Raw genomic sequence first — 18930 nt, forward strand, 5'->3', positions numbered from 1 at the left:
GTTCTGGTTTCTTTATTTAACAAGCAGTGCTTTTTTATATTCTCTTACCCAGGTGCTTATCTATGCATATATTCTAGCATTCTACTTTTGCCCGATACGCTCTCACATCACACAGTGTTCATGCTCTGGTCAAAGCCAGGATGTTTGCCAACCCTTATCCTTTTACTTAGCTCTTCTCAGGACTCCCCAGTCTCTTCAAGGGTACATGGATATCTGCTCAACGTCGATGTTAAACTTGCATTCTGATCCCTCGGACCAGCCGAGGTTTCCCACAATTCCCCCTTTTTGTATTTGTGCTACAAATGCCGCCCCCATCACCCGCTGCAGGGCCCTTTGCAGTAGGGAGATGAGACATGGCACCATCATTAGCACAACTACAACTATCAACAATATTATTAATCCTGCTTTGACCACTGAAACCAGCCATCCCGAGAGTCCCCAGTTTTGCAAAAGGTGATCAAAAGAGAAGAACCCATCCTCTTCCTTTAATTTTTTCATTCATTCCATTAACTCTTGTATGCGCGCATGAATGGATTGAGAATGGTCCGATAAGTTCATGCAGCACATCCCATCAAAATCTTGACAACCATGACCTTGAGCCAGCAACAAAAAATCTATTGCAGCTCGATTCTGCAGTGTGGCATGTCTGACTGAGTCTACATCTAGTAGTAAACTACTAAAAGCTGAAGATGTAGCATTAGATTGCTTAGCCAGCCAACACCCAAGCTTGTTAAGCATAGCGAGTGCTTTAGCTGATGCCACTCTGGGGCCTAAAAAGGATGCCATGATTATTTCTCCAGGGTTCCAAAATTGTACATTGTCATCGCAGCTATTTTTGAATGCATGAGCACTTCATTTTGGGCACCTATAGTGTTACACAATCATAGATGTATTTGGTGTTAGTAAGGTTAATCTTCCTAAACTACAGGGTCCCCGTTTTATATGAGAGGGGATACCAGGCCATGCTCTATCTCCACAAATGAGAAAGATTCCCGCTGGCAAGCTAAGAGAATGATTAGTAGATTTAGAGATATTAGTTGATGTGTAGTTGCACCAAGCAGATTCATTTCCATAAACAATCAGACTAGAATTAATACATTGAATGTTTGACTGATTTTTGCCACTATAATTAAAATACAAGCAGTAATCCATTTTAACAGAACCCAGTAATTCTAGTTCTTGTGGTTTGAGGTTACTGTATTGCAGATAGGGTACCCAGGCATCCCAATTATCAACTACGTCACACCCTTTTGTCAAGTGCTTCAGAGACTCTAACTCCGGCACAGGCCAGGTGTCTAAGGGCTGTCCCAGCAGACATGTTGAGAAAGGATTTTCTGGTGATGAGGTTGACAAACAAAGTGTGTCCTGGCCCGTTAAGTTTGCTAGGGTGACCCACACATTAGTCTTTGCTTGTGCGGGCATCCAAAATCCCGAGACAGGAGTAACTAGAGTCACGCATGCCAGGATCAAGTGCAAAGCCTTCATCCTGTGAGTTCATGTGAGGAGTCATTGTCTGTAGACTTTAGGTATGGACGAATATACCTGGACGGCACCCACTGTGGTCCGTGATCTGTGGAGACACAAGCATAACCTCTTCCCCACGTGATCAAGTCATGCGGACCCAACCACTGTCCTGTCCTGAGGTCTCGCAGCAGCACTTTTGCTCCAGGACCCACCCGTTCCTGGGTCACAAGGGAACCAAAGTGCCGAAGAAGGGGTGGCATCGCAGCAGGAGTATCGTCAGCAAGCTGCAAAAAGTTTAATACATATACAGCTTTAGTTAATCGTGCTTCAGGGGTTTCCCTTATCATTCCCCCTTTTTGTTTTTGTAAAAGGCGTTTTAGAGTCCCGTGTGCACGCTCAACAATACTCTGACCCGTGGGTGAGTGGGGGATGCCTGTGACATGTGTCACGCCCCAGAGTTGTAGAAAACAAGCTACCTTTTGCGATACATAAGCAGGACTGTTATCAGTTTTGATCTGTTGTGGGACACCTAAAACAGAAAATGCACGCTGCCAATGGCGTAAGGCATCTCGAGCTGATTCTCCAGTGTGAGCAGTGGCTACGAGGGCAGAAGAAAAGGTATCCATTGATACATGTATATACTTCAAATGGCCGAATTCAGTAATATGTGTGACATCAGTTTGCCAAAGCTGTAAAGCGCATAATCCTCGTGGATTGGTGCCATAATATACAGGTACATGTTCATCTTGACAACCAGAGCAGGCCGCAATAATATTGCGGGCTTCAGTAATACTAAGATTAAACTGACGTTTCAAAGCATGATGTCCCTGATGATAAAAACTATGCGATGCTATCGCTTGCTGTTTAACATTGGGCACAGGTCCCAGGGCCACTGCAGACACTAAAGCATCAGCTTGTGCATTGCCTTCTACAATAAATCCTGGTAACTGGGTATGACTTTTAATGTGCATCACATAATATTCCTGCTGTCGCCTCTGCATTGTTATCCATAACAGTTTCAATACATCAAACAGTAATTCATTAGTTACATTACCTAAAACAGCTTTATCTAAACGTTGTACCAGAGCGGCCACATAAGCTGAATCTGTCACAATGTTGACTGGGCCGGGGAAACTCTGAAACACCATGGTCATTGCTCGTAGTTCTACGACTTGGGGCGAACCTTCTTGATGTTCGATCTTGTGTCGCCATTGTGTTCCTTGTCTCCAGACAATGGCAGCTTTTCCAGTTTTTCCTGACCCATCTGTGAACACCGTGGGGCCCTCCACTGGGTTTCTACGACTGAGATTTTTTTTTTTCCCAAAGGTTATTTTTGTGCCCAATTTAATCAGTGGGTGTGAAGGTAAATGGTCAACGCTTTTGCTACAGACCATTGACAAATTGTAGGCGAGTTTTTCATACCTTGTGGCAACACTTTCCGCTGATACCTTTTGGTAGGCTCCATGTTATTCACAGAGGGAACAGTAAATGCAAATTTTTCTTTGTCTTGTTCTGCCAGAGGGGTGGTAAAAAAAAATTTTTTTTAAATCTATTTCAACAATTTCCCACCCCGTAGGTGTCATAGTAGGCGAAGGTAATCCCGGTTGTAGTGCTCCCATTGTTGCCATGACATCATTAATCTTTCTCAAATCACGCAACAGTCTCCATTTCCCCGATTTCTTTTTGATAACAAATACTGGGGTATTCCAAGGGCTATGTGAGGCCTCTATGTGTTCTGCAACAAGTTGTTCCATTACCAGAGACTGCAGGGCCTTTAATTTCTCTTGGCCAAGGGGCCACTGATCAACCCACACCGGTTTTTCTGTTAGCCATTTTAGAGCTAAAGTGGGTTGAGAAACACCCTGCAATACAGTGGCCCCGACTAAAAATCTGTAGTTATGCGAACTCCCCATTGGCCTAAGCAGTCCCTTCCCCATAGGTTTAAAGGAGTTGAGGTCACATATGGCCGCACTGTAGCCCTTTGCCCTTCTGAGTTTACAATCACAATAGGGTTAGTGGACATATAACTGTTGGCAACTCCTCCGAGTCCTGCCCCTCCCAAGGCATTGGAGGTTAATGGCCAAGCAACAGGCCACTCCCGTAAAGAGATGATCGTCACATCTGCTCCAGTGTCTAATAATCCAGTCAATCGGATCTTCTTGGGGGTGGCATCATTAAGTTCAAGAACACAATGCATTTGTGGGCATTGATTAGATACTCTCTGCACCCAATAGACTTGTGGCTTTCCTGTAGAGCCAAAACCACCATTACCACGTGTAACGTTGTTTGTTCGTGGAACACAACTTTGAAATGGGATTAACTGAGCAAGTCGAGTTCCCTTCTCAATAGTCACAGGTGGTGTAGCTGTTGATACCATGGCACATATTTGTCCTGTGTAATCAGCATCAATCACTCCAACATGTACCATGAGGCCTTGTAAGGTGGTACTAGATCTTCCTATCAGTAAGGCACTTAAACCTTTGCCAATTGGTCCCCAAGCGTCCAGGGGCACCTTGTGTACCTCTTTCGTACTTATTGTCACTGCGTCGGCAGTAGATACATCCATCCATCCCGGCTTCCCCTCTTGTCTCTCCTGATAGCCTGTCACAGAGGGTTGCTCTTGCACTACTCCCAGGAACGGATTGTTGAGGCGGGGTATTTGTGTCTGCGCACACCCTTTCGTGCTCTTCTTGCCGTTTCCCGATGGTATAGGTTGCCCATTAAAGTGATATTTTGAGTGACATTGCTTAGCACTATGTCCCATTCTTCCACATCGATGACACATCATGCTTGCAGCACCTCCTGTACTCTGCTTTTGAGGGCCAGTTCTCTGTGGCTTCTTTCTATTATTATCCATTAACAGCTCTGCCCGCTGTCCTCAGCTTCACTGGGCTCTGTCCCCACGACTGTTTCCAGTTGTCTTCTTCCTTAAAATCATGTCGGGGTCACCAGCTGTTGTTGGGATGGACACAACACTGGACATCAAGTTGCAGCAATCCAATTTCTTTATTTAACAAGCAGTGCTTTTTTATATTCTTTTACCCAGGTGCTTATCTATGCATATATTCAGCATTCTACTTTTGCCCGATACGCTCTCACATCACACGCTGTTCATGCTCTGGTCAAAGCCAGGATGTTTGCCAACCCTTATCCTTTTACTTAGCTCTTCTCAGGACTCCCCAGTCTCTTAAAGGGTACACAGATATCTGCTCAAGGTCAATGTTAAACTCGCATTCTTATCCCGAGGACCAGCCGAGGTTTCCCACAGATGCACGCAAGTCTATGGCACCGGATGGGCTACACCCAAGAGTGCTGAAAGAGTTGGCAGACGTGCTCGCCAAACAGCTTTCCATCATTTACAGGAAGTCATGGCTAACTGGGGAGGTCCCAATGGACTGGAGGGTGGCAAGTGTAACACCCATCTATAAGAAAGGCAAAAAGGAGGATCCAGGTAACTATAGACCTGTCAGTCTAACCTTGATACCAGGGAAGGTCATGGAGCAGGTCATCTTGAGTGCCATCAAAACCCACATAATGGGCAACCAGGGGATCAGGCCTAGTCAGCATGGGTTTATGGAAGGCAGGTCCTGCCAGACGAACCTTATCTCCTTCTATGACAAGATAACCAGAATATTGGATGAGGGAAAGGCTGTTGATATTGTATGCCTGGACTTTCGAAAAGCATTCGATACTGTCCCCCATACAATTCTCGTGGAAAAACTGGCTTCGCAGGGCCTGGATGAACATACGATCCGCTGGATCAAGCACTGGCTGACTGGAAGGTCCCAAAGAGTGGTGCTCAGTGGATTTAAATCCAGCTGGCGGCCAGTCACAAGTGGTGTGCCTGAGGGCTCAGTGTTGGGACCATTTCTGTTCAACGTCTTTATTGATGATCTCGATAAGGACATAGGGTGTATCATCAGCAAGTTTGCAGATGACACCAAGTTAAGCAGGAGTGTTGATTCCCAGGAGGATAGGGGAGCTCTACAGAGAGACTTAGATTGGATCATTGGGCCAACATCAATGGTATGAGTTTCAACAAGGGCAAGTGCCAGGTCCTGCACTTGGGCCACAATAACCCCGTGCAGTGCTACAGGCTTGGGGAGGTGTGGCTGGAAAGCTGCCTGGCAGAAAGAGACCTGGGTGTTCTAATTGACAAGGGGCTGAATATGAGCCGGCAGTGTGCCCAGGTGGCCAAGAAAGCCACCGGCATCCTGGCTCGTATTAGAAACAGCGTGGCCAGCAGAAGTAGGGAGGTGATTGTGCCCCTGTACTCAGCACTGGTGAGGCCACACCTCGAGTATTGTGTCCAGTTTTGGGCACCTCAATACAAGAGAGATATCGAGGTGCTGGAGGGAGTGCAGAGGAGGGCAACGAAGCTGGTGAAGGGCCTAGCAAACAAATCATACGAAGAGCGGTTGAAGGAGCTGGGTCTGTTTAGTTTGAGGAGGAGGAGGCTGAGGGGAGACTTCATCACTCTCTACAACTATTTGAAAGGGCACTGTAGAGAGGTTGGTGCTGGTCTCTTCTCACAGGTAATTAATGACAGAACAAGAGGGAATGGCTTCAAGCTCCAACAGGGTAGAGTTAGACTGAACATTAGGAAAGAATTTTTCACAGCAAGAGTGGTCGGGCATTGGAATAGACTGCCCAGGGAGGCGGTTGAGTCACCATCCCTGGATGTGTTAGAGACATTTAGATGTGGTGTTGGGGGATATGGTGTAGGGGAGAACTTTGTAGAGTAGGGTAGATGGTTGGACTCGATGATCCCAAGGGTCTCTTCCAACCTAGACAATTCTATGATTCTATGATTCTATATATATTGTCACGCACGTGGTGACTCCCTGCAGCAATTGAGTGTAGATGGAAAAGGTGGAAATGGGCTGTTAACCATTCGTGTAATTTCCTGAGATATACAACATACGTCTTTCATAGAGTTTTTCTTCATGATCAAGATTTGTGTAGTCTAAGTTTAGCCACCCTAAGGTTAGAAATGTAGTATAAATTTCTCATGTAGGCTCTCTGTTGGAAAGGGAGAGATATAGGCACTCTTTTGGGGCTATTTATTGAATCATAAGACAGTGCCAAAGACAGGTGAGAGGACTCACTTTCCCAGAGGTGCTCCGCGCTCTCTGCTGGCTGTCTTGAGTGTCTACAGGATTAGATGCAGTGATACACCAAACTTTTATATTACTAAATGTAGATTAAATAAATACCCCCTTGAAGTGTCTTGTAAAAGGTAGTAACAAGAGAGTTCCATTTTGTTTTGAATGTTGGGCTTTATCCAACATAATTAAGGTCAGAGGAAGACAAGCTAATAAATATTTACCTCCCTTAATATGTTTATCCTTATTCTTGGCCATGTGGCATGACTGAAGAAAATATAATTAGTTTATTCAATGAATCAGTAACAATATAATTCCACTATAGGAGGGAGAGTTATGTTCTTAATATGACAAGACACCAGAGTAATCAGTAGATTAGGCATGAAGAATTGCTGGGCAGAAACATGACCTGCCACTTTTAATAAAAAAGAATATTATTGTTTGTTTTGTGTAAATGTGCGGGATAAAATCTTGATAATACTGTTCTATGTAAAGCAGATTTGAGTAGGATGATGTGCTGATAAAAATTGGGAATGGAAAATCTGTCTCAATTTTGAATAATACAGACAAGTGAAGTCACATTTTTTCGACTGATCATTTTTGCCAGCCTAAATTGTTAAATAGAATTGGGCAACATTATTTTCTTCTCATTTCTACATTTAAAATGTTTGTTATTAACATAGTTTTGATAAGCTATTTCTGGCAAGCACGTCAATATATTTAGACTATAAACAAGGAAATCAGTAACAATATATGAATATCACTTTTAAGATATATCTTCATTTATAACTACTTACATTCCGAGAAAAGGATAGAGATGAGAAAAAATTCTAGAATGAAATCTCTCTTTATACCCATATTTATAGAAAGCTTTCGAAGTGGACTGTTTATCTAACTTTTTGTGAGCCTTAGTGAATCATCTATTTGGTTTCGTGGTATTCTTTGCATATTTTTATTCATTACCGTTATAAACTTCATGTAATTATAAGAAGAGCAGAGTCTTTGCATTGTTCTCATTTCTCAGGGTGCTCTTGAGTACAGATGACTCTGTGAGACTTCTTTCCTATAGGAGGTGATTGCTCTGTGGCAGAGAGGAACACATGTGTTGAAGGGAAAAGATGCGAGGCACTACCTCGGGAAAGAGAAGCAATTGCATCAAAGTAGCCCAACGTGAAAGGTACCTAATTATGATGTATTTCATGATTTTTAGATGAGATTACTTTTCTTTGCCTGCAAATGCGCTGGACGCTATACACTCTCCATAAAACCAATCTGAAGTGAAATTTTCTTTCATTGCAAGACGGCAGAAGTTGTTCTATGTTATGTACCAGTTCTGCTTCTTTTAGCCAGTCTGCACCCTCTGTTAAATTCAATGTGAGCAGGATCAGTCCCTGAGTTCCCAAAAGCTTTGACGTCCACATGTTTGAGCATGTGATGTGCTGTGCATTTTCCACTTCCATCGGGTGAAACAGCTTTGCATGTAGTTGATATCTCACAGAACACGGGCCTTACAGAACCAGTCAGACTACGGTCGAGGAAAGAGCATAACCCTCCATAAAGTGCACTTAGAAGCTAGTCACATACAGCAAATTAAAATACTGACACCTAAGTACCTTGGTGGATAGGCTTCATCCTTTTCACAAGAGAATTCTAGAGTAGATTTGGCAGTGTATAAAATGTATCAATCTGATTACTGCAGGTAAATTTTCACCTGATATTACTTTGCAGTTTTGGAGCAAAAAGAAAAAAAGGACAGAGTTTGGCTTTCAGCCACCCCATAAACTGAAGCAGAAGTCCACAATTTCTGCTGCATTCTGGCCTGAACTGAGAGGAACTAACTGCTTAATTTACATGAGCAGGAGAAAAGGAAGAACAGGCAGAGTAGCAGGGGCCGGGTGAAGAGCACTGTGGCTACTTTATAGTGCCAAAGTAAAACCACATCACCAACAAAGAGGTCAACGTAAAGATGATGAAACTGCTTCTTCTGCACCTTACGTGAGGGAAACTGGAAGAAAGGCTTATTTCAATTCTTCAGAACCTCGAAGAGCAGCACATGTACCATACTGTCACCGTCACCTCAAAACCAAAGTTCAGTGGACCTACAGGTGGGTTCCTGCTTGCACGAGATTCTCAAAATGCCTCAAATGTATCTGTCTGTGTTGTGCTGCTTTTGATTTTGCCCCTGCAAGTGACTTTTAAGTTATTTCTGCCTAAATACGGGCAAGAGTAAATTTGATCCATCACAATTTTCAGAAGCAGATAGCAGCGGTATGCATTGGGAGAAATGTAAAGCTTTATAAAGCTTTACAGTTAGTCAGACAGTTCATGAACAATAATTTAGCCACCTTCATAGCAGGAATTCATGTCTCTGCCAACAAAAAAAGGATGAATGCAATGATTTGCCAATGTGCACTAACATACTCATCCCCACTTTTTACAGCATCTTTTATGTGATTTACTCTTTTGAAATATGTAATAAGCTGTGGATTAGTCCACCTTTAAATTCTCATTTTAATTGATATCTAAATATTGATAGCAATAGTACTAGTTTTGCAGTAAAATTTCAGTTTCCTCTCAAGCAATGTTTCTTGTTCAACTTTTTTCCTCCCAGCAGGGGATGAAAGAATGCTTGCTTTGCATGGTATTTTTCCACAGCTAGGATTTCTCTGGAGTCTTTATTATGATGGATTTGTGACTGTTTTCATTATTTAGGATTATTTTTCATCTTGAATAAACAAGGGCTCGGGTCTTACTCAAATTTCTGTTATTGATTTAAATGTACTCTAAATGTTTGTGATTTATACTGTTGTTTTTTTCACATGATTTATGTTGGATGGAGGACTGAATTCATTCTTCCTGCCATTCATGCAGCCATCGGGGAAAAAGAGCGGCCTAGCTGAACAGGGAGCTAGGGTTGCAACTTAGGGAAATAAAGAGGATTTATGGACTTTGGAAGGAAGGGCAGGCCGCTCAAGAGGACTACAAAGAGGTAGTGAGGCTATGTAGGGAAAAAATCAGGAGGGCCAAAGCCCAGCTGGAAGTAAACATGGCTTCTGTTGTCAAGGTCAACAAAAAAAGTTTCTATAAATATATTAGCATTAAAAAGAGGACTAATCTCTCTCCTCTAGTAGATGGGGCCGGTAACATAGTGACCAAGGATGAGGAACAGGCTGAGGTACTTAATGCCGCCTTTGCCTCAGTCTTCAGCAGTAGGACCAGTCGTTCCCTGAGTACCCAGACCCCTGAGCGAGAAGACAGGGATGGGAAGCAGAACGAAGCCCCTGTAATCCAAAGGGAAATGGTGAGGGACATGCTTCAGCACCTGGAGGTACACAAATCAATGGGGCCGGATGGGATCCACTCAAGGGTACTGAAGGAGCTGGTGGAAGCGCTCACCAGGTCACTTTGCATCATTTATGAGCAGTGCGGGATAACTGGGGAGGTCCAAGCTGACTGGAGGTTGGCAAACGTGACACCCATCCACAAGAAGGGCCGGAAGGAGGATCCAGGGAACTACAGGCCAGTCAGTCTGACCTCGGTGCCTGGGAAGGTCATGGAACAGATCATCCTCAGTGCCATTACACGGCACATGCCGGAGAACGGGGTGATCAGGCCCAGTCAGCATGGGTTTGTGAAAGGCAGGTCATGCCTGACAAACCTGATCTCCTCCTATGATAAGATGACCCACTTAGTGGATGAGGGAAAAGCTGTGGATGGTATTGACCTGGATGTTTGCAAAGCTTTTGACACCGTTTCCCGCAGCATTCTCCTGGCTGCTCATGGCCTGGACAGGTGTCCTCTTCACTGGCTGGATGGCCGTGCCCAGAGAGTGGTGGTGAATGGAGTTAAATCCAGTTGGTGTCCGGTCACAAGTGGTGTCCCCCAGGGCTCGGTGCTGGGGCCAGTTCTCTTTAATATCTTTATCAATGATCTGGATGAGGGGATCGAATGCACTGTCAGTAAGTTCGCAGATGACACTAAGCTAGGCGGGTGTGTTGATCTGCTTGAGGGTAGGACGCCTCTGCAGAGGGATCTGGACAGGCTGGACCAATGGCGCGAGGCCAATAGTATGAGGTTCAAGAAGGCCAAGTGCCGGGTCCTGCACTTGGGTCACAACAACCCCATGCAGCGCTACAGACTGGGGGCAGAGTGGCTGGAAAGCTGCCCGGCAGAAAAGGACCTGGGGGTGTTGGTGGACAGCTGGCTGAACATGAGCCGGCAGTGTGCCCAGGTGGCCAAGAAGGCCAACAGCTTCCTGGCCTGTATCAGGAATAGTGTGGTGAGCAGAACTAGGGAAGTGATCATCCCCCTGTACTCAGCACTGGTGAGGCCCCACCTCGAGGACTGTGTTCAGTTTTGGGCCCCTCACTACAAGAAGGACATTGAGGTGTTGAAGCATGTCCAGAGAAGGGCTACAAAGCTGATGAGGGGTCTGGAGGACAAATCTTATGAGGAACGACTGAGGGAACTGGGGTTGTTTAGCCTGGGGACAAGGAGGCTGAGGGGAGACCTTATCACCCTCTACAACTACCTGAAAGGAGGGTGTAGAGAGGTGGGAGATGATCTCTTCTCCCTGGTGAAAACTGATAGGACGAGAGGAAATGGATTCAAGTTATGTCAGGTGAGGTTTAGATTGGATATTAGGAAACATTTTTTTCACTGAAAGGGTTGTTAAACATTGGAATAGGCTCCCCAGGGAGGTGGTGGATTCGCCATCCCTGGAGGTGTTTAAAAAAAGGGTAGATGTGGTAGTCGGGGACATGGTTTAGAAGTGGTTTTGTCAGGGTAGGTTAATGGTTGGACTTGATGATCTTAAAGGAGCCTTCCAACTTCAGCGATTCTACGATTCTATGATATTTTCCTTCATCTTTTTTCCGTTTCCTCTTGATAGTATGTACTATGTCATAAATTTGACAAGAAGCCTACAGGTGGGATTCTGAGTCTTGTATCTTTCTTTTTGGCAATCTTTTTCAGACATAACAATAATTATACATCTTTCCCTTTATTTTTACATTGCTAATAGAGCTTCATGCAATCTAGTACAGTACATCACTGGGGTTTTTTTTGCCTTTCTACTTTCCGTTTCCATGGTTTCTCTGGATAATTGTGGTTTTTCATCTGTCACTTCATCAAGAAATTAAGTGGTAAATAATGTAAATAATCATAAGTTAATCAGGTGATTTTATCTTGCCAGTTCCAGTCATCTCTCCTAAGCTGGGTTCTCCTCTTCAGGTGCCTCCCTGCCTTAATTTCCAATACAAGGAACCTTCTTTCAAAGTAACCCCTACTTTCAGATGAATAAATTTAAGTTAAATGAATCCCAACATCACTGGTTCATCTCAGGGATGAAGAGTAGTTGAAGAATAGAATTTCTGTGTTGATGAAATGTGCACAGATTTGTACAGAGATTACAGAGAAAACATTCTTCAAGTGAAGAATACATCTTATCAAATTTCCAGGTTACAAAAGGATAAAGCATTTAAAAAAAAAAAAAGGTGATCAGCTTTTTTATCATAGAAACAACCATTACCATTTTCTCTACCTTTATTTTCAGCAGTGCCTGAGCCATGTGGTGGGAAAAGCTCCAAACAAAAGAACCAGCTTGACATAAATAGAAGATTTTGCACCCAAATGGAAAACTACAGTAATACTTACACGTTTTGTATAAATTGCAACTTTTGAGATTATTGTGCAATTAGTAATTGGAATTAATGGAAATAGTCTGGAATCAACAGAAAATCAGAGTATTAATGATAATGTTTTTTAACCAAGCGTTACAGAAAATGGTTAGTCATTATGCAGCATGCTCTGATGCAAATCAACTGCCTAGAACAAAACCATCATGTTGCCTTGCCTCTAGTGCTTTCACAAGCAGAGATAAAGGAGGGGATTGGATTATAGACTTGTTGAATCTAAAAGCACCTGATGCCTTTGGGAAGGTTTTCAGCATGGGAACATTCACTTTGTTCAGGTCAAGGATGTCTGTGGCAGAATTGCCTCATTTGGAAGATCCTGTGAGCCTGATGCAAAAACTGTAAGTTACAAATTATCTTTACCAGAGAGAAAGTCTGTATTTAATACCAGCTTGTATGTGAGAGACAATGTAGGATTCACCTGATGCCTTCATTGACACTTCAGCTGATGTAACATTCAATTCATGTATCAGACTGAGAGTCTTTCCTGGACCTCTATCTCGTGTCTCATGTAGCCGGAATTAAGAGGCAACGAGGCAACGTCTATGTTTTTTTCTATAGACAAATGCCCTTCAGGACCTTACAACGCACCAGCTTGGAGGAGAAGAAATCCACATGCAAACCCCTTGTCTAAGTATAAAACAACTATTCAGGTAACTGTTTGACAGAAGTGTTTACAATTCAGTCTTTTTAGTAAAAGCAACATGCCCCTCCCCACCTAGGAAATGTAAAGGCGCTCTTCAAACTTGCCCAGCCGAAACCCTGCAAGATTGTAAGCAACGCTGAGTAGTCTGAAAGAGCAGTTTTGTTGGTGTGCAGACATGTAATTCTGCCTGTATGACTAACCCGTGATTTCTGAGTTTTCACAACATTACTGATATGAAAGCAAAGTACGTCCTTGCCTTTCAAGTGAGGAGCCAGAAGCAGTGGGGTTTGGCTTGTCGCACTGGCCAAAGCACAGCAGAGACTCTATGAGTGCGATCTGTTTGTCTCTGTTCAATTGCTTGTGAAGCGTCTGCAATAGCGGAACGATGATCAGCCCAGTTTCCAATTCATAAAAGGACTCAGGCTACAAAACATTCCCGAGACACCCTAAGGACCATGGAAACATTTTACAAGTGTCTCAAAAGCAGAGGTTAGAACCTCTATCTCATGCCTCATGTTGAAAGTTTACCTCTTAAAGCGTTTCTGAAAGAGCACATAGTTTTACTCCAACAAATCATGCACAAAATGTTCTGTCTCTATTTTGACAGCAGAGCCAAGAAGACACAGAAGTGAATAGAAAAGGAGAAGAATACATGGAGAGGAGAAAGAGATGAAGCGAGTACTTCAATTTACAAGAAAAATCTAAATGGAAAGAAGGAAGTTATCAATTGGAAAAACTGGATCCACTGGAAAAAGATGATAAAACTGCAAATTCCAAAAATGAGATGTGGGAAGAACACCACAAAGTTTCAAAACTGATTACAAATTTTAAAAGTATGCTCTGCATGGTCACATATAAATGTCATCAATACATTCACTAAGTTTAGTCTGCTCTGAAAGCTTCCAGTTGAAATGATTGTTACAGACTATGTTTTAATGTATAATTACTAATATGAATAAATACGATTAGTTTTACTTAGCAGTTTCAGAGGACTTTTAACGTAAACAGCAATAGTAATGCATTCTAGGAAGTAGCTGTTTTGGTGTGAAAGCCAGATTCTGAGATGGTTCAGCTGTTTGTCAGATGTTTGGGTGCTCAGTCTCAGTTTGATCTTGAGATTTTGCCATTTTCGCTGGGCATCAGAACTGTGAACTGAAAGAACTTCACAAGAAAACTTTCCGAATTAACTGAAAAATGCTTTTACATGTATTTTAAAGTACAAAAGACTGGGTAAAGACTGAGAGGAAGAATTGATAAAGGTGTGGAGGGAGCAATGCTGTTGGAGTGCCGTGCTCCCCTTGGCGTGCCTTTTCCAGCCCCACAGTCCCTGGAGCCGGAGGCTTTGTGGCTCTCCGGACGCGAATCCTGACCATAACTGAAACTTGCGGCTGAGGCTGAGCTTCCAAACACTGTGGTGTGGTGGTGCAACACTACCACCACCCCCCGCCCCACTTTGGCCACTCGGTGCTTGGTGCGATTCCCCATCCCTGGGCTACAAACCAACCCAGGAGGTGTCAGGCACATGTATCTGCCAAAGAGAAAGGACCAGAGCGTTAAGGCACCCCTGCAACATGCCTGGCTCCTGCCTCCGGTGTCGCTTGGGACTGTCACCCTCTGACAGCCTACCACATCTGTACCTGGGTCATGGCCCAAAAGGAAAAATACCCAATGAAAGTAAATTATCTCAGACCCTATAAGCAGTGATTCTTGCGAGACCCTTAGAGCTCTCCTGGATGGCAGTGAGCTGTGGCCAGCACCTCCCCTGAGTCAGGACACTATTCAGGCAGACACCCCGAGGACTGGAGGGCCGGGGCAAGTCAACCCCCCTCAAGTCCCAGTTATCAACCACTGAGGGATTTCTTGAGATTTTCAGCTGACATGGGCCAAACCTGTACCTGTTGTGGAATAATTACTACAAATGATCAATAATACAGCATTGGTCACATATTAAGGAAAGGTATAAGATCAAAAGGTTTCTAGGGTAGAACGCAGCTGCAGCCGGTGTGTGAAGAATCCGCTACATCTGCGATTCCCTGTACAATACTGCTTGCAGAGCAACACGGGGAGTGGAGTGGGGTGGAGACTCCAAGGCCAAACCCTGTGATAATCCAGCAAACATGGGAAAGAGATGGCACCACGGAAGAAAAACAGTGCGAAGGATGGAGCAGAGTGGAGACACTGCAGCTAAAACCCTGTGATAAACTGGGAACTTGAGGGCCAAACGGAGCCCTCGAAGGTCTTATGGAACTGATAAACTGCTACTTGTTCCGCTGAGCCAACAATCTGTCATTTTTTTTGATGAAATTCTGTCCTTTGGTGAACTTTGCTCGTTATAATGTCATTATAATACCAAAACACACCTCCATCCCAAAAGCTACACGTCTCCAAGGTGCGACCACTCCTGCTTGAGTCTGGCCCCTGAATTGTTCGTAAACTATACCTTTAAATGCGAGGTGAGAAAATTTTACACCAACCGTAATGAAAGTATTTATGACTCGAGCCACTCAAACTCCACCTTGAAGATAAAAAAAAAGTATAAAAATAGCCCAAGAAAGGGGGGATGTGAGGGAAGACACCATCGTGGACTTCTGGGACCAGTCGACAGCCTGAGCCTCTCTTCCCCCCATAAGGACGCTCGTGGGTAAGATGCAAACACTTGGCTGTACCAAGTGCTTCCCCAGGAAACCTAGAGATCTCTACAGAGTGGTTTTGTAGCTTAGCGCATTTCTAACCGAGCTGTATTACTGACATCTGTAGTATTCGCAGGGGCTTTGCAGACAGTCACTGTCACCGGCAATCCAAAAGAACTCATGTCTCTCTTGTTTGAGCAAACTGCACTGTGTAGGCAGCTCGTCGTTTGGGTTTCTCACGCAACGCGACCGAAGCGTGGCCGTGTTAGTTCATGAGCACGACTGGGCTGAAGGTGCAGTGCGCTATTAGTGTACCCAGAACCGTAACAGTTTGATATATATTAAACGTGCCTGGGCTGATAGTGGTGAATTGGGCATCACTCAGAATTTAACCCCATCTCTGGGGCGGCCCCACGGCCTCCTGCGAGGCCGGGAGCAGCGTTTCCCTCAGGGCTGGAGCCCCCTCCTTCCCCCAACCCCACTCCTGGGCAGAATTTCCTCCCTCCCACCTTCTCCCCACACCTCAGCGCTGGGGCAGCCCCACAGGTCTTCCAGGGCTGGGAAAACACTCCTGCCCTTTCTCTTCCTGCAGGTTTTGAGAAGAAGAGGCCCCGTCTCCCCAGCCCACACGTGGGGTCTGGGCAGCTCCACGCCTTGTGTTTGAACCGGGAATTGGGATGTTTCAGTTTTCTTCTGTGATCAGGCCTGGTTGTGAAAGGGCCAGTTGTAGTGGTTAGGGTTTGATGGGTGAGGAACAGCAAATCTTATTGAACTTTTCCTTTTTTTAGGTTTTGTTTAGGGGGCTCGTTGTCCTCACACCCTCGAGTTCTGCTCCAGGTCAAGCGAAGCCCCATGGAACTAGCCCTAAGGGCGGCAGTGGCCATGGACCAGCACTCCTTTGGCATGGAGAACATGGTTTATTTCAAGGTGAATCCCCCTGTTTTTTTCAAAAGGGGGGGGCTGGTTTGTAGCGAGGCTTAAAACCCCGGTTTGTGCCTAAACGTGGGGCTGATTTCAACCTCAGGGGCTGCGACTCCTTCCATCTCCGACTCACAGCCCTGGCTGCACTGTCACCGCACCGGGCTCAGCATTCTCTTGTATTTTGGAGGTTTTTTTACAGATCGGCAGCAGCTGGGGATATTTAGCAGCTGTGTATTGGTGGCAGAATCCATGTCGTTATGTGTGTGATCTGTGCTCAGATCTGGAGGGACAGTGAAGAGATAACAACCGGTGGCGCTGTCAGTCACGTCCTCTGGGAGAGATGGTCAGGGCCATTTGTAGCTGTCCCACCTCAACTGCGAGATCTGTCTCTGGAGCTGCCAGTGCCAAAGCTGCTCTTAAGGCAGAGAGAGCGATAGCGGATAACCTGCCTTTTTTTTGGTGCCTTTTCTGGGTCTCCAGTCTGTCTGCTCTGTTTGCCCTCTGCCTTGGATCGCACCTTTTCTCCTTTCTTGACGGAAACTGACTTTCTGTTGGGTTTTGTTGCATTTCTAGTAACAAATCTGCTCGACTTCGCCTGCTCCAACATTGTGCCAGGGAAAAGAGCCAACCTTGAGCATGCCTTGCACCGCCTGCATGACGCTCTGGTAAGAAGCAGCTATTTTTGAATTCCTACCGGACTAGGACAGCCTTTGCCACTAGGGTGAGCTGGGAGTCGCTCCTGAGTTTTCTTTTCCGCAGGCTCGAATCCCTTTGCTAAAGGGGCAGAGTTCTTGCGTGCTGCCTGTTGGCCGCCATCTGCGTTAAGGTCTCGTGGACTGACAGACGCCATGTATCAATAGGAGCTTGTTTTGTCTCTTGTCAGTTCTGTGACAATTGGGAGAATAGAAGTCCTCCTACTCCCAGTGCTGGGAATGAAGGAATATTCGCTAAAACCCGAGGTCTGCCCCAGAGAAACGTCCTGTGCTTGACAACTGCACCGTCCCTGGGCGCTCCTTGCTGAGCAAATACCTCCAGCCTGACCCTGGTGAAGCCCCAAGCAGGTCTGCTTTGCTCCCTCTTCTTCGAAGAAGGGATTTCACAGTGCTGAGCTGCGGCAGAGGACTCGGCGTCTGCTGCGTCTGCACGAGGAGGCGCTACCTGCAGCAGGGATGAGCCCAAAAGGACTCGAGCAGCGAGCAGTCTTCTCCCAGAGGTGGTGGCCGGTGGGGTGCCACAGCTTGGTACGCGGAGATCTCCGCAGGTTCTGGTTTCTTAAAACACATCAGTGCAGATTAAGGAAATATTCCCATCAACTCCCGTGTGGGGAGGTGACCCCGACGCGCTGTTGCTGAGCATCGACTGAGCACCGTCTTCCCACAGTGGGCTGAAGAGTTGACCTTTTGGCCCCTCCTGAGGGGGAATCTAAGTCTTGTTCTCTGAACTCCCGCAGGAGGGTCTGGAGATGCTGCAGTCTGGGGCACCCCGGCGACCTGAATCCCATCCCCTGGCTGATTATCATTACGCAGGTAAACTGGAAGCAGAGCTTGTTCCTTCTCCAGGAATGCGAGCAGGTACTGCTGTTCCCTTTGTTCTGATTCAAAAATGTTGTTTTTAGAAATGAGCGAGCAATGGTTTGTGTTCTTTGGGGTGGGGAAAACAGTCTTTTTAATCTATTCTGGTGGGGTTTTGGCATGGGGAATTCCTCGTCCCTGTGTTCCAGCCCACTGTTTTCCTGTGTGGTGACGCCCCACACCACTGTACACTCCTCCATTCCTTCGTACGCCGGCTTTATGGCGTTCAGGGCTTGCTCTGCTGGCAGCCGTAACTGCTTCTGCTAAAGAACTCCCTGTAGAGTTAGCTAATTTCTCTTTAAGGAGGAGAGATTTTGATGTATGAGGAATAAATGGTGCGGGTTTCCTTGAGGCTGCAAGTGGTCTAATGATTTGCACATGGCTGTTCATTCCCAGGCTCAGACACTTGGACGCCTCTCGAGGAGCAGTTGTTTAAAGAGGCCTTTTCTGTACACCAGAAGGATTTCCACCTGATACAGAAGAAGGTAAAGCCGTTAGACCGAGGCGGGTCTCGGGTTGTTAGCGTGGAGGGGAGTTTTAACCCAGAAAAGTCATCTTTTGAATGGTGCGTTGGAATCCTGTTCTTGGGATGCTGCTTCACGCTAAAAAGACACTGGTACAGGACATAATTTGCCCTAATGTGTAATTACCACAGAATATTTCATCTCTCTGGTGCAAAATACCAGAAATACTAAAAGAATACTGACACGTTCCGCTGACCACCGGTGTGAAACGTAAAATTCTGCCCTCCCATGGCTTCTTTACAGCCCTTTCAGAAGAAGGAGGCTCATTTTCTGCCTTATCTCTCCCATTCGTTGTGCTGTGAGAACCAGAGACAAGGGGGGACAGACAAACAGCACTCGACAGATTTGTTGTGGGTCTGCGCACTAAATGTTTTCC

The sequence above is a fragment of the Vanellus vanellus genome (genome assembly GCF_965231255.1).
Source record: "Vanellus vanellus genome assembly, contig: HAP1_SCAFFOLD_67, whole genome shotgun sequence".
In the NCBI taxonomy this organism is placed as follows: Eukaryota; Metazoa; Chordata; class Aves; order Charadriiformes; family Charadriidae; genus Vanellus; species Vanellus vanellus.